This window comes from Lissotriton vulgaris, chromosome 9, assembly GCF_964263255.1.
Source record: "Lissotriton vulgaris chromosome 9, aLisVul1.2, whole genome shotgun sequence".
NCBI lineage: Eukaryota > Metazoa > Chordata > Amphibia > Caudata > Salamandridae > Lissotriton > Lissotriton vulgaris.
Window position 1 is genome coordinate 204,350,321 of NC_141697.1, and position 11,910 is coordinate 204,362,230.

Consider the following 11,910-nt stretch of genomic DNA (forward strand, 5'->3'; position numbering starts at 1 on the left):
TGTACACTGGACAACCAGAGGGTGTGAGGATGAAACAGAGGGTGGCATGGGTGGGCCAGAGGGTGGCATGAGTAGTCAGAGAGTGGCAGTGGTGACAGAGAGTGGCAGTGATGAAGAAGAGTGTCCCAAACAGGCTGGACACGTAGAAACAACAAGTTCGCAAAACTTGCGACCCGACAGGTAAGTTCGCAACTTGCGAAATTGTAAAAACCCTCGCGAACTGGCAGAAACACGGGCGAACACAAAAAAAAAAAAATCCGCAAATTCGCGGGAATTCGCGGATTTTGCGGATTGCGAATCCGCAAATCCGCAAAATTCGCGAACGCGAGATCCGCAAAATTCGCTCATGCTTAAATCTCTGACGTTCATGCTCTTCCAAGGCCACCAGAGGAATATTCTGTAGGTATGCTACTATTGCGCCAAGATCCTTCCCTTGCTGTTCGTCGTACAAGTCTGCATAGAATTGCCTGAATACTTCCCTAACCCCCTGGGAATCCGTAATTAAGTTCCCGGAGCTATCCTTAATTTCCCTTACCTCTCCTATCGCAGCCTTTTGCCTTGCCCGTACCGCTAACGTGCGTCCCACCATTTCACTAGCCTCATGACATTCCAAATGGCCCCCACCCACATGGTCAGGCCCCAACAGCATCCACAAAGTCGAAAAACACACACAAATCATCACAATCCAATGCCATCCATGCCCTCAATGATGTTTAAATTCAAGAGGCCCCACACAAAGCATTGGTCCATGCACCACTCACTACCCCTGGGCATAATGGGTGAAAGCAGGGCAGGCTGGGTGCATACCTATGGCTCAAAGCACACTGCCTGGCTTCAAAATGCCCCCTTGTCCCCCAGCCATATGGCCAGGCCCTGCCTAGACCAGGCCTCAAAATGGCCCACATGGCCAGGCCCCAACAACACCCCAAAAAGTCGACAAAGCACACACAAATAATCACAATCCAATGCCATCCATGCCCTCAATGATGCTTAAATTTTAAGAGGCCCCACATAAAGCTTTAGTCCATGCACCACTCACTACCCCCGGGCATAATGGGTGAAAGCAGGGCAGGCTGGGTGCATGCCTATGGCTCAAAGCACTCTGCCTGGCTTCAAAATGGCCCCTTGTCCCCCAGCTGCATGGTCAGGCCCTGCCTGGACCAGGCCTCAAAATGGCCCCCACCCACTTGTTCAGGCCCCAATAACACCCCAAAAAGTCGAAAAGCACACAAAAATCACCACAATCCAATGCCATCCATGCCCTCGATGATGTTTAAATTCAAGAGGCCCCACACAAAGCCTTGGTCCATGCACCACTCACCATCCCTGGGCATAATGGGTGAAAGCAGGGCAGGCTGGGTGCATGCCTATGGCTCAAAGCACACTGCCTGGCTTCAAAGTGGCCCCTTGTCCCCCAGCCGCATGGTCAGGCCCTGCCTGGACCAGGCCTCAAAATGGCCCCCACTCACTTGATCAGGCCCCAATAACACCCCAAAAAGTCGAAAAGCACACAAAAATCACCAAAATCCAATGCCATCCATGCCCTCAATGATGTTTAAATTTAAGAGGCCCCACACAAAGCCTTGGTCCATGCACCACTCACTACCCCTGGGCATAATGGGTGAAAGCAGGGCAGGCTGGGTGCATGCCTGTGGCTCAAAGCACACTGCCTGGCTTCAAAATGGTGCCTTGTCCCCCTGCCACATGGCCCGCCCTGCCTGGACCAGGCCTCAAAATGGCCCCCACCCACATGGCCAGGCCCCAACAGCATCCACAAAGTCGAAAAACACACAAAAATCACCACAATCCAATGCCATCCATGCCCTCAATGATGTTTAAATTCAAGAGGCCCCACACAAAGCATTGGTCCGTGCACCACTCACTACCCTGTGGTAAATAATTGATTACCCTGTCATAATTTCTATACATTAATAAGGAACATGCATATAATGAGAGGCAGAGTCCGTGGTGTCCGATTCAGAAGGGCTTTAATACAATGACTCGAGTCACTGGAGAATCGGGTTCCATCACCACTAAGGTTCAGGAAGGATCGTCATCTGGATCTTTATTCACATAACACATTATATATAGTTAAATCATACATTGAATTAGATAGAGAAGGCGGAGCGGTCTAGGCGGAGCAAGTGAAAGAGAGAGATAAGAGCACATAGGCGTGAAAGAAGGCGTGTAAGGAGGCGTACACGTGGGTGTTCACTTGATGAGTCATAGGTGTGTCATAGGTGGGTGGATGCATAGAGGGGGTCTGCATGGTCAGCAGGAACCTTTACCCTACTTGTGCGCGCAAAACTGATCATGACATGGAATTGACGTGTAACTGGGAAGAGCTGGGGGGAGCTGACTTTAGTGCTAGTAGGAGAGTCTGGGATGTCAGAGCGACCTGCACCTTTGGCATTATCTGATATCTTGTGTTTGGAGGATGTATTGTCTGAAGTAAAGGTCGCTCGAGCAAAGGCTGCTCATCACTAAATGCTAGTGTGTGCATATATTTCTTCGTGCATTGCGTGGGGGCCATGGGCCTTCTATGGAACGGGTTCAGTAAATCACTTGGATGGAGACAGAAAGGCTAGGCCCTATCTTCTGCAGGCGGAATATGTTTACCCCTTTCACTAGACTGGAATGTGTTTCTGCGGAGCTGAGCAGATAACTGTAGGCAAAATACAGTCTTGGCAGGCTGGGCACCTCTTGGCTGAGCAGGAAGTAAGCGAGAGGTCAGGGATACATAACTAAACTGCAGCTTTCAGAGTATCAGGAGGCTCGGAGCCTGAATTCGGGTCCTGGCTCGGCTGTACCACAAAAACGAGTTCATCTCGACTTTTAAACGTGCACCAGGTAAATGCATTGGCAACATAGGCCTCAGTGCAGAATTAACGTTTCATTCATGGAGGGCCTAATAACTGACATGCTAACATTGGACGGAAATGCAGAGGCATTATTATTACAGGCATGAGAAGGGAATTACATGATGACATGGACATACATGGGGCATTGGTACATAGATAGGGTGCGAGTGGGGGACACACTGGCCACGTAAAATTTCTATTTCCTCATTCCCTCCTTGTCCCCTACTGTGCCCTTTAGGACACGTCTATATTCATGAGACCATCTATTTGTTCATACAGCATCATTTGCTCGTCTTTTTTCATTTGTGCACGCGAACGTGAACGTGGACGGGGAATACAGGCAGTGGCACACAAGCCGCAAATCGCTGGGCCACATTGCAGACAGAGACAGCAACTGAATATAACTAGTAGTATTATTCCCAGGAAGGACAACACTGTCCAACCCCATCCCGCTATTACACTCCAGAGCCAACCGGACCAAGACCATGGGTCTTGATGCATTTCCCGGGCTATCTTGTGGAGCCTTGTTATTGCTGCATACACTGATGGCGCGTAATTTGGAATAAACACACAACAACTGGAGCCGATCACTCTACACGCCCCGCCCCTATCTGCCAGTATGACGTCAAGAACAAGGCGGTTCTGAAGAACAACAAGTCTCATAGCAGACTGCTCCTCGGTTAAGTTTCCTAAAGCAGAAGTAGTCTCATTCACTACTGCTTCCATTGTTCTTGTTAACCTGCGTATTAGTTTACTGTTTTGGACGGGACCTATGAACCAGAAATATCCTTTAATGAAATCTGAGTATTGCTCCCACGCTGTCTCAGTCTGATCGACAACTGGGGAATCGATCTCCCTCTTGTGTCTAACATGTACTAGTTGTGAATCTCGATGAAAATGGGATGGTGCTAGAAAAACAGGTGGCAGTAGGAACGCTACATAACACGTCCCACCCCAGTCTAAGGGCAGACGTACATAGGCTGTCTGACCGCAAATGAAATAGGAATGGCAAGAAGCTTTGAAAGTAGACTTTCCTTTATCATTAATCTCAACCACAGTATTACAATCACTGTGTCCTAAGTGCACTGAACCATTCTTTCTAACGCATAATTCACCTTTAACTGGTAAAACTGTTATGAACGGTGAACCTATATTTGTCTCGGACTGGACATTCAGAATCATAAGATTAAGGGAAACATTTCCTAGTTCAAACACTTCATTTTCTAGATCTGTTCCTTTCCTTTGGGGAAAACCATCTTTGTCGGGGAAACATGCCTTATTCATTACTATATTCAAATCTCCCCAAATCCATTCACTCTGGGTATCTGTGAACTTCCTGTCATGTGATGATGACATTAAAGCAAACCATGCTCCGCACGAACCATTGTGCGAGAACGGATAAGGAAAGAGGGGCAGAACTCCCTTCGTTTTCTGATAAGGTGGGAGTCGGCCACATACCCAGCAATTCGTTACATTGCTGGTCTGGTGAGAATGGTGTAACATGCGAATAAAAGTATTGTTGCGCAGTGCTAGTCGATAAGACAATTCATGGGGTGGCAGATCACTGAATGTGTGCTCTACAGTGTCATTGAAGGAAGAATGTATATGTGAACCAAGAGGAGGAAAGAAAACATGTAGCGCCAAGCTTATACATATAATCTATATATTTAGAAAAAACATAATGATCAGAGTTACTATGCATCTGCTGCGTAAGGTCTTGCAGTATTTCTCTTTCTTAACTCTCTGTCTATCTCTCTGTCTATTCGAGTCTACGATCTTATACATGTCAGGAAGCTGTCTAATCGATTCACCCAAGGGGGACTTAAACAATTAAACGCTGTCTGACTTACTAGACCGTAGCTTTAACTTGTACTCCTGTTGCGGAGTCTTTTCTAGCAAAGGGAGTTTCGAGTCACTGATATCTGGGCAGTCCTTAGTTTCGTTTACTGTTTCGTGTCCATTAAATCGTTTCACGTGGTGGGCTTGAATCCAGCCCTTCCTTCCCTCGACCTTGACGGCGGTCCTAGTTGTTAATAGTACCAGCTTCGGTGTGCGCCAGCGGGGCTCGAGAGGACTTGAACGATCAAAATTCCGGACCAATACGGTATCACCAGGGACAATCGAATGTTCTTTCACCTGGGTGTTGTCGGGGAAGGCAGCTGCAACCTGTGAACGACAAGAAAGGAGTGCAGACATCAAGGAAGCCAGGTAATCTGTCAGCATATTACTGTCAACATCGGTAATTCTTTTTGGCATAGGCGTACCCCACATATTCGGCAGTCTACCAAAAACCACCTTGTACGGGGACCGTCCTGTTCTGGAATGAGCTACCATACGCATGTAAAAGAGGGCAACCGGCAAGGCTACCATCCAATCCACGCCTTTTTCTGCACAGACTTTTGCTACTTTTGTCTTAAGTGTCTGATTGTGTCTCTCGACGAGGCCTGCTGCCTCTGGGTGTCGTACGCAATGGAATCTCCACTGGTACCCTAACCGAAAAGATACTTGTTTCATTAATTCAGAGGAGAATGGCTGACCGTTATCTGAGTACACGACACGGGGCAAGCCGTACCGTGGAAAGAATTCTCGGACCAACTGCCTGGCAGTGGTTACAGCAGTATAATCTGGGACTGGGTACGCTTCTGTCCATCTAGATAGTGCACATACAACTACTAGGACGTACTTGTATCCTCGACATCTGTCCATCTGAATATAATCCATCTGGAGGACTTCAAAAGGGTGGTCAGGAGGATGAAATCCACCTTGTTCCACGGGAATGCCTTTCCCTGGATTGAACTGAAAACAGATCATGCAGGTACGCACTTTCTGTTTTGCTGCTGCACGCAGGTGCTTGTTGAACCAGATATTCTGTAAACTGTCTAACATTGCCTTTTCTCCTAAGTGTGCTGGACTATGTGCTGTATTTATGATAACTTGAACCATGGAGTCAGGGAGAAACCATGTGGCTTTGCCTTTTGTCATCCAACCCTGGTCAGTCTGGACCCCTCCTTGTTCAGTCCATTTCTTTATTTAGTCTGGAGTGGCATGTGTCTGTATGTCGAGTACATCTTGTGAGGGATCCCTGGCTGTCATGCAGTTTGTCAGTGATGGTACTTCTGTCTTTGTCGTGTCTGTGGGAATGTCTGTTGGAGTCTGGGCTGTAAGTTTAGCTGTTCGATCTGCCAGGTCGTTACCCTGGGAAATGGTGTCTGTGACTTTAGTATGTGCTTTGCACTTCATGATGGCTATGGCTGTAGGCAAGTGTATTGCATCTAACAGAGCCTGAATGAGGGGACCATGCTGAATCTTGGCCCCATGAGAGGTCAGAAAACCTCTCTCCTGCCACAGAACTCCGAAGTGGTGAACGACTCCGAAGGCATACTGTGAATCTGTGTATATGTTTACTTTCATGTTCTTGGCTCGTATGCAGGCTTGTGTCAGAGCGATGAGCTCTGCTGCTTGGGGTGACAGTGTGTCAATTCGATGTGTCTCTATGACTTCAGTATCAGTGGTCACTGCATATGCGGCCACTAACTCTCCTGTGCTTGTTCTCATGCATGAACCATCCACATAAAATGTCAGGTCTGGGTCTGGTAGTGCAATGTCTGTCAAGTCTTGTCTTGGCTTCGTTACTGTATTAATTACTTCCACACAGTCATGTGGTGCAGCGTCTGCTGTGCTTGAGGGCAAAAGTGTAGCAGGGTTTAAAGTGTTGCATCGTCTGATCTCTATGTGGGGCTGGAATAATGTCAGTTCATATCCTGTCAGTCTTGCTATAGTCAGGTGTTGAGTCTGAGTCCTGTTCAAGAGAACTTCCACTGAGTGTGGAACCTGTACTGTCAGGGGGTGTCCTAACACTATGGAATCACTCTGTCTGATTGCTAGGGCTGTTGCTGCAACTGATTTCAGGCACGCAGGCAGAGCCTAGGCCACTGGATCCAATGTACTAGAAAAATAAGCACAAGGCTTGTGTTTTCCTGCTTGGTCTTGTGTAAGGACAGGTAATGCGGTACCTTCGCGTTCAGTGACAAAAAGTGTAAAAGGCTTGCTGTAACATGGAGTCGCTAAAACTGGTGCTTGACATAGAGCTTTTTTCAATTCATCAAATGCGAGTGTATGTTCTTGAGTCCAAGGGAGGACAGTCGAAGACGCTGCCTCCTGTGTTGTCAACTGTATGAGTGGTTTGGCTAGATATGCGTACTGGGGAATCCATTGTCTGTAGTAAGAATTGAGGCCAATGAAGGCCCGTACCTCCTTTTGTGTCTTGGGCTGTGGAAGATTTGCAATTAACTGAATGCGGTCTGGTGTCAACTGTCTACCCCTCTTGGACAGCAAGTGTCCAAGGTATACCACTTGCTGTGCACAGAATTGCAACTTTGAAGGGGACACTTTGTGCCCCTTGTCTGCCAAAAAGTATAAGACTGTCAGTGATGCACGTTCGCAGTCTCATTCTGTTCGTGCTGTAATCAATAGATCGTCCACGTATTGAAGCAGTGCAGTGTCGGTAGGTATGTGAATACTGTCTAGTTGTCTTTTCAATGCTTGACTGTAAATACTAGGACTTTCTGTGAATCCTTGAGGAGCCCTCGTAAATTTAAAGCTGCGTCCATTTAAACAGAATCCGAAAAGGTACTGGCTCTCTGGATGGATTGGAACACTTAAGAAGGCGTTCTTGAGATCGATTACAGTAAAGAACGTCGCTTGGGAATCAATTGCAGTCAGTAATGAAGAAATGTCTGGGACCACTGGGTACTGGGGTATTATGCACTTGTTCAGTTCTCGGAGGTCAATCACTAGTCTGTAGACTGGTGGTGCATTAGGGTCAGTTCGTTTAAGAATGGGGATGATCGGAGAATTACATACATTTGAGTCAGTTTCTACAACCACTCCCTGTGCAATGAGTTTGTCAACAATTTTCAGTAATGCTACTACGGCATCAGGTGGTAACTTGTATTGTCGGATTCGTGGCAGTACAACTCCTTGTTTGAGAGTGACACGGTGTGGCGTAATGTGCATGTAACCTACATCAGTCGGACCTTGCGCCCATAAATGCTGTGGTACATTCTGGAGTCTGGGATCAAAATCTCTCAATACATAATGTCCTTTAAAATCACGTAAAAACAATCTCACTCCTTCCGGAGAACAACAAATCACTGCTCCTAGGTCTTTCAATGTCTTTATACCAAGCAAATTTTCTGGACATGACTTAGTAAGTAACAAGTCTGTAGTACGGGACAATGGACCGACTCCTAAGGAAACTGGCTTTGACACTTCGTTAACAATAGGCTTTCCTGAAAATCCCAGGGAAATATTCTGTGAGCCTGAGAGGGGTGCCCCTGGAACCTCGTCATGACTGATGGTAGTTCTGCTCGCCCCTGTGTCAATCAGAAATGTTCTGTCTTTTCCCAATACACGACTATGTACATAGGGACCCTCTTGATCTACAGGAACCTCAATAAGGGGCAAGTCAACCTCCCTCTCTAGGCTATTTCATGAGTACTGTTGATATTCTGGATAGTCTGACTGTGCGTACTGATACATTTGTTGCGTGACATGTTGTGTGGCAGCTATGGGTTGCGGTACAGCTACTGTCTGTTGCGTGTTCTGTGGCGTTTGCGTGTTCTGCGGGGTGTTATCCTGTCTAGGAGGACGCGGTCTTTCTTTTGTCTTGCCTGTAGCTATATTGTGTTTCAGGAAAGCACATTCATTCACATAGTGACCTGGTTGTTTGCAGTAATTACAGTTACCTTTAACAGGTGCCGTGCCCTTTTTATGGCCACCAGCTGGTACTGATTGTGCAACTAGTACTTTCATTTTGGTATCTTTCATGCATCTCTTTTCATGTTCCTGTTCCTCTCTAATTCGGTTCTGGTGGTATTGTAACATTTGTAACATTTGGGAGGGGCTATTTGCTTACCAGGTACTCTCAACCTTCAGTACTCTATTTTTGATCGGGGGTAAGGAATTCTCTACTAATTTGCTCACAAAAAGATGTGGGTACGATTCACTATTTGTCTTAAGGCCACTCTTAATAGTAAAACATTTTTCAAATCTAGAATAAAAATCACTGGTGTCTTCATCTGGTTTCTGTTTACAGGCTGAAATAGCATCCCAATCTTCCTTTTTAGTAACTAATAATCTCGGCAGGACCTGTATCAATAGTTCAGGTAGTGCTTTGGCTTTTTCCCCAAGACCAACACCAGGGCCTCAGAGTTTATCCTCGTCTTCCAATTCTGTCCAACTTATCTTTTTCTCACCCACCTCCCAATCTTTTTCTTTAAGCTTTTCGTAAATGCCTGGTGGTAACAGTACTTTTAATAATTTAATGATGTCAGCGTATGTATAATCCCCTATGCGAAGAATGTCTTTTAATTCACGGTGGAACCCCCCCTGGTCTTTATCATGACAGGGCAGTAATTTTTTAATTTCCAGTATTTCTATTTTCGTCAAGGGTGTGTAAACGTATACTCGTTGAAGCTCATTCGCTGCATTTCTAACGGGATGTACCTCTCGTAGGGGGTTCTGTCTGTCTATGTGGAAAATCTTTCTGTTATGGTGTGGGGCAGGAATCAAGTGCATGGTCAGAAAAGTCAAGTACTTATGTCGTTGGTCTAGAATGACATTAATTAATTCGGTACCTAGGCCTCTCCATCTCTCTAGGAGTAGATCGTCCAATAATTTATACAAGGGACCTGGATCAGAATGTTGTCTCTCGTACAATGTGATCAGATGTTGAACCATGTAAATACCAGCTAAACGCTGTTCTTCCAGAGGAAGACTTAAAAATGTTTGTGCCACTACGTCATCATTATATATGTTAGAATTACAAGCCCATTGAACTGCTGACCGGGCTAGTTCCTGTTCATGCATAGTATAAGGTTCAACGCCCCCTACTCGTCTTTTCAGTGCATTCTCAGTAGCTTGGAATAGGTGTTCGAGAGAATATCTTTCCGGTATGGGAGGACCATGTTTACTGTAATCTAGACCTTTGGGTCTGTCAAACTGTCTTGCTCTACCTACGTATTTAATTTTATTCACTTCCTCTGTTTCGGGCTCACCCTCATCTGATGGTAAGTCGTCCTCTTTCTCGTCTGACTCTTTCCTGTGTGCGTCTGACTCATTCCTGTGTAAGCTCAGAATTTCTTTACGAATTTTCCTGTACATGCATTCTATCTTTCACATTGTATCATGTTTACAAGCAGCTATATTATCGCTCCACTCCATCATACCTCTAGTTACTTCTTTATTTGGCTGGTCTTGTTCCCTAATCAGACAATTAATCAAAAAACGTAAAATCATGCATTGAACCTCCACCTTTCTTTGTTCCATGGCCTCATGAATACTCTCGGGTCCCTCCCCTGTCCTAATAAAATGGTATACTCTGTCTAAATTGTCCTTCATGCCTGGTAATGTGATCAAATAGTCTGCAACGTGTCTTAATCGTACTGAGAATATGAGCATTTGGCCCACTCCTGGTACGGGATCATATATACAATGTGAAATCATTACATTTTGTTTAAGTGGTGATGCTGTCATTTTTGGCATTCGTTGTAATGCTAATTCATGCAGTGCTCGTAATGGAGGTGGTGTTCACGGTATGTCTGTAGTGGGCCCCCCTCCCATTGCCCCTTGACTTGAGTCGTCTTTTACTGTCATTGTTACTGCTGGTGTGAGTTGATCCTGTGATGCGGGCGGAGGGAGAAAAGGATTGTTAGGATTGTTGCCAGGAGGAGGAGGAGGAGGAGGAAAACCTGCATTAACATAATCCGGAGCGGCCTCTTCCAAATAGGAGGAAAGAAAAATGTCCGCTGCTGTCTGTTTATGACTACGGACTTTGGTCGGGATCAGTGGTGGCGGCAAATTACTAGGCACTTCCGGGGTCATTTTAACTAGTCCTTCAGCAAGGACGGGATACATGCCTTTCATAAGGGCATTTCTATGTCTATCTACTTGTTCTGCCTTAACCCGTTCACCTTCTTCCTTTAGCTCTTTTTCTCTGGCTTTTTCTGCTGCTTCTTTACTTCTCTCTGCTTTGTGGATTTCTTTCTCTGTTCTCCTTTGCGCTTCTTTACGCCATAACTCAATGGCATCTTTCTGGGACTGTCTAGCTTTCTTTTTCCATAGTGCTTCCTAAACTCTCATAATGCAATCAGCATCCCATGTCCCTGAGACAGGCCATCTATATTTCTCGTCCAGATCCTTCGTGTAATCTACCCATAAGTCTAAAAACAGTATGGCATCCAACCCGTGCTTTTGGTACATGAAATGGCCAGGAGTGTCCCTAGGCGGGACAGGGACTGCCTCTTCGAGTATCCCTTTCCTGGTCCCTATCTGACGTAATTTCGAAAACAGTGGCATGTTGGAACTAACTTGAACGAAAACACATTATACACAAGAATAGACTGAAAACAACCATTCATACTACGACATTAAAACATTAAAAACAGATACATCCCAACTAGTACATAGAAAAAACACAATCCTGGAAAACTGTTTACTTTATGCACTGCAAAACAGTACAACCATACCGGTCTCGTAAAGAGACACGTCTTTACCGCATCCACCTAAATGGACACGTTTTTACCGTACCTGTGTACCCAGATACGTCTTTACCGGGCTCAAATAAATGAACCCGTCTCTATGCGTTCCCAATAACGGTACTCACCGGGAAGCAAAACTGAAGGCCTCGGAAACTCGATACTGGACGGGACTGCTGCTACTGCTTCTGCTGCGCATGCGCCTCGGAACATGTGGGCCTCGGGATACCTCGGACCTTGCTCTCTCAGCTTGGGCTCTAGTCGGGATGGTCCGCGATCCTCACCGCCTCGTGTGGATGCCTGGTCGCAGTCTCCGTCTCCTCCGTGGGCCTGAGGGAGTAGGCAGGAAGTCCCGCTATTGTGTACACTTGAAGTCCGTCACGGCTGTAGAAGGGGTAGGGGGCTGGAGCTACATCGCCGGCGCGTGGGGAAGGAGACTTGTCCCTGTTCGGGCGCCAGATTAATGTGGTAAATAATTGATTACCCTGTCATAATATCTGTACATTAATAAG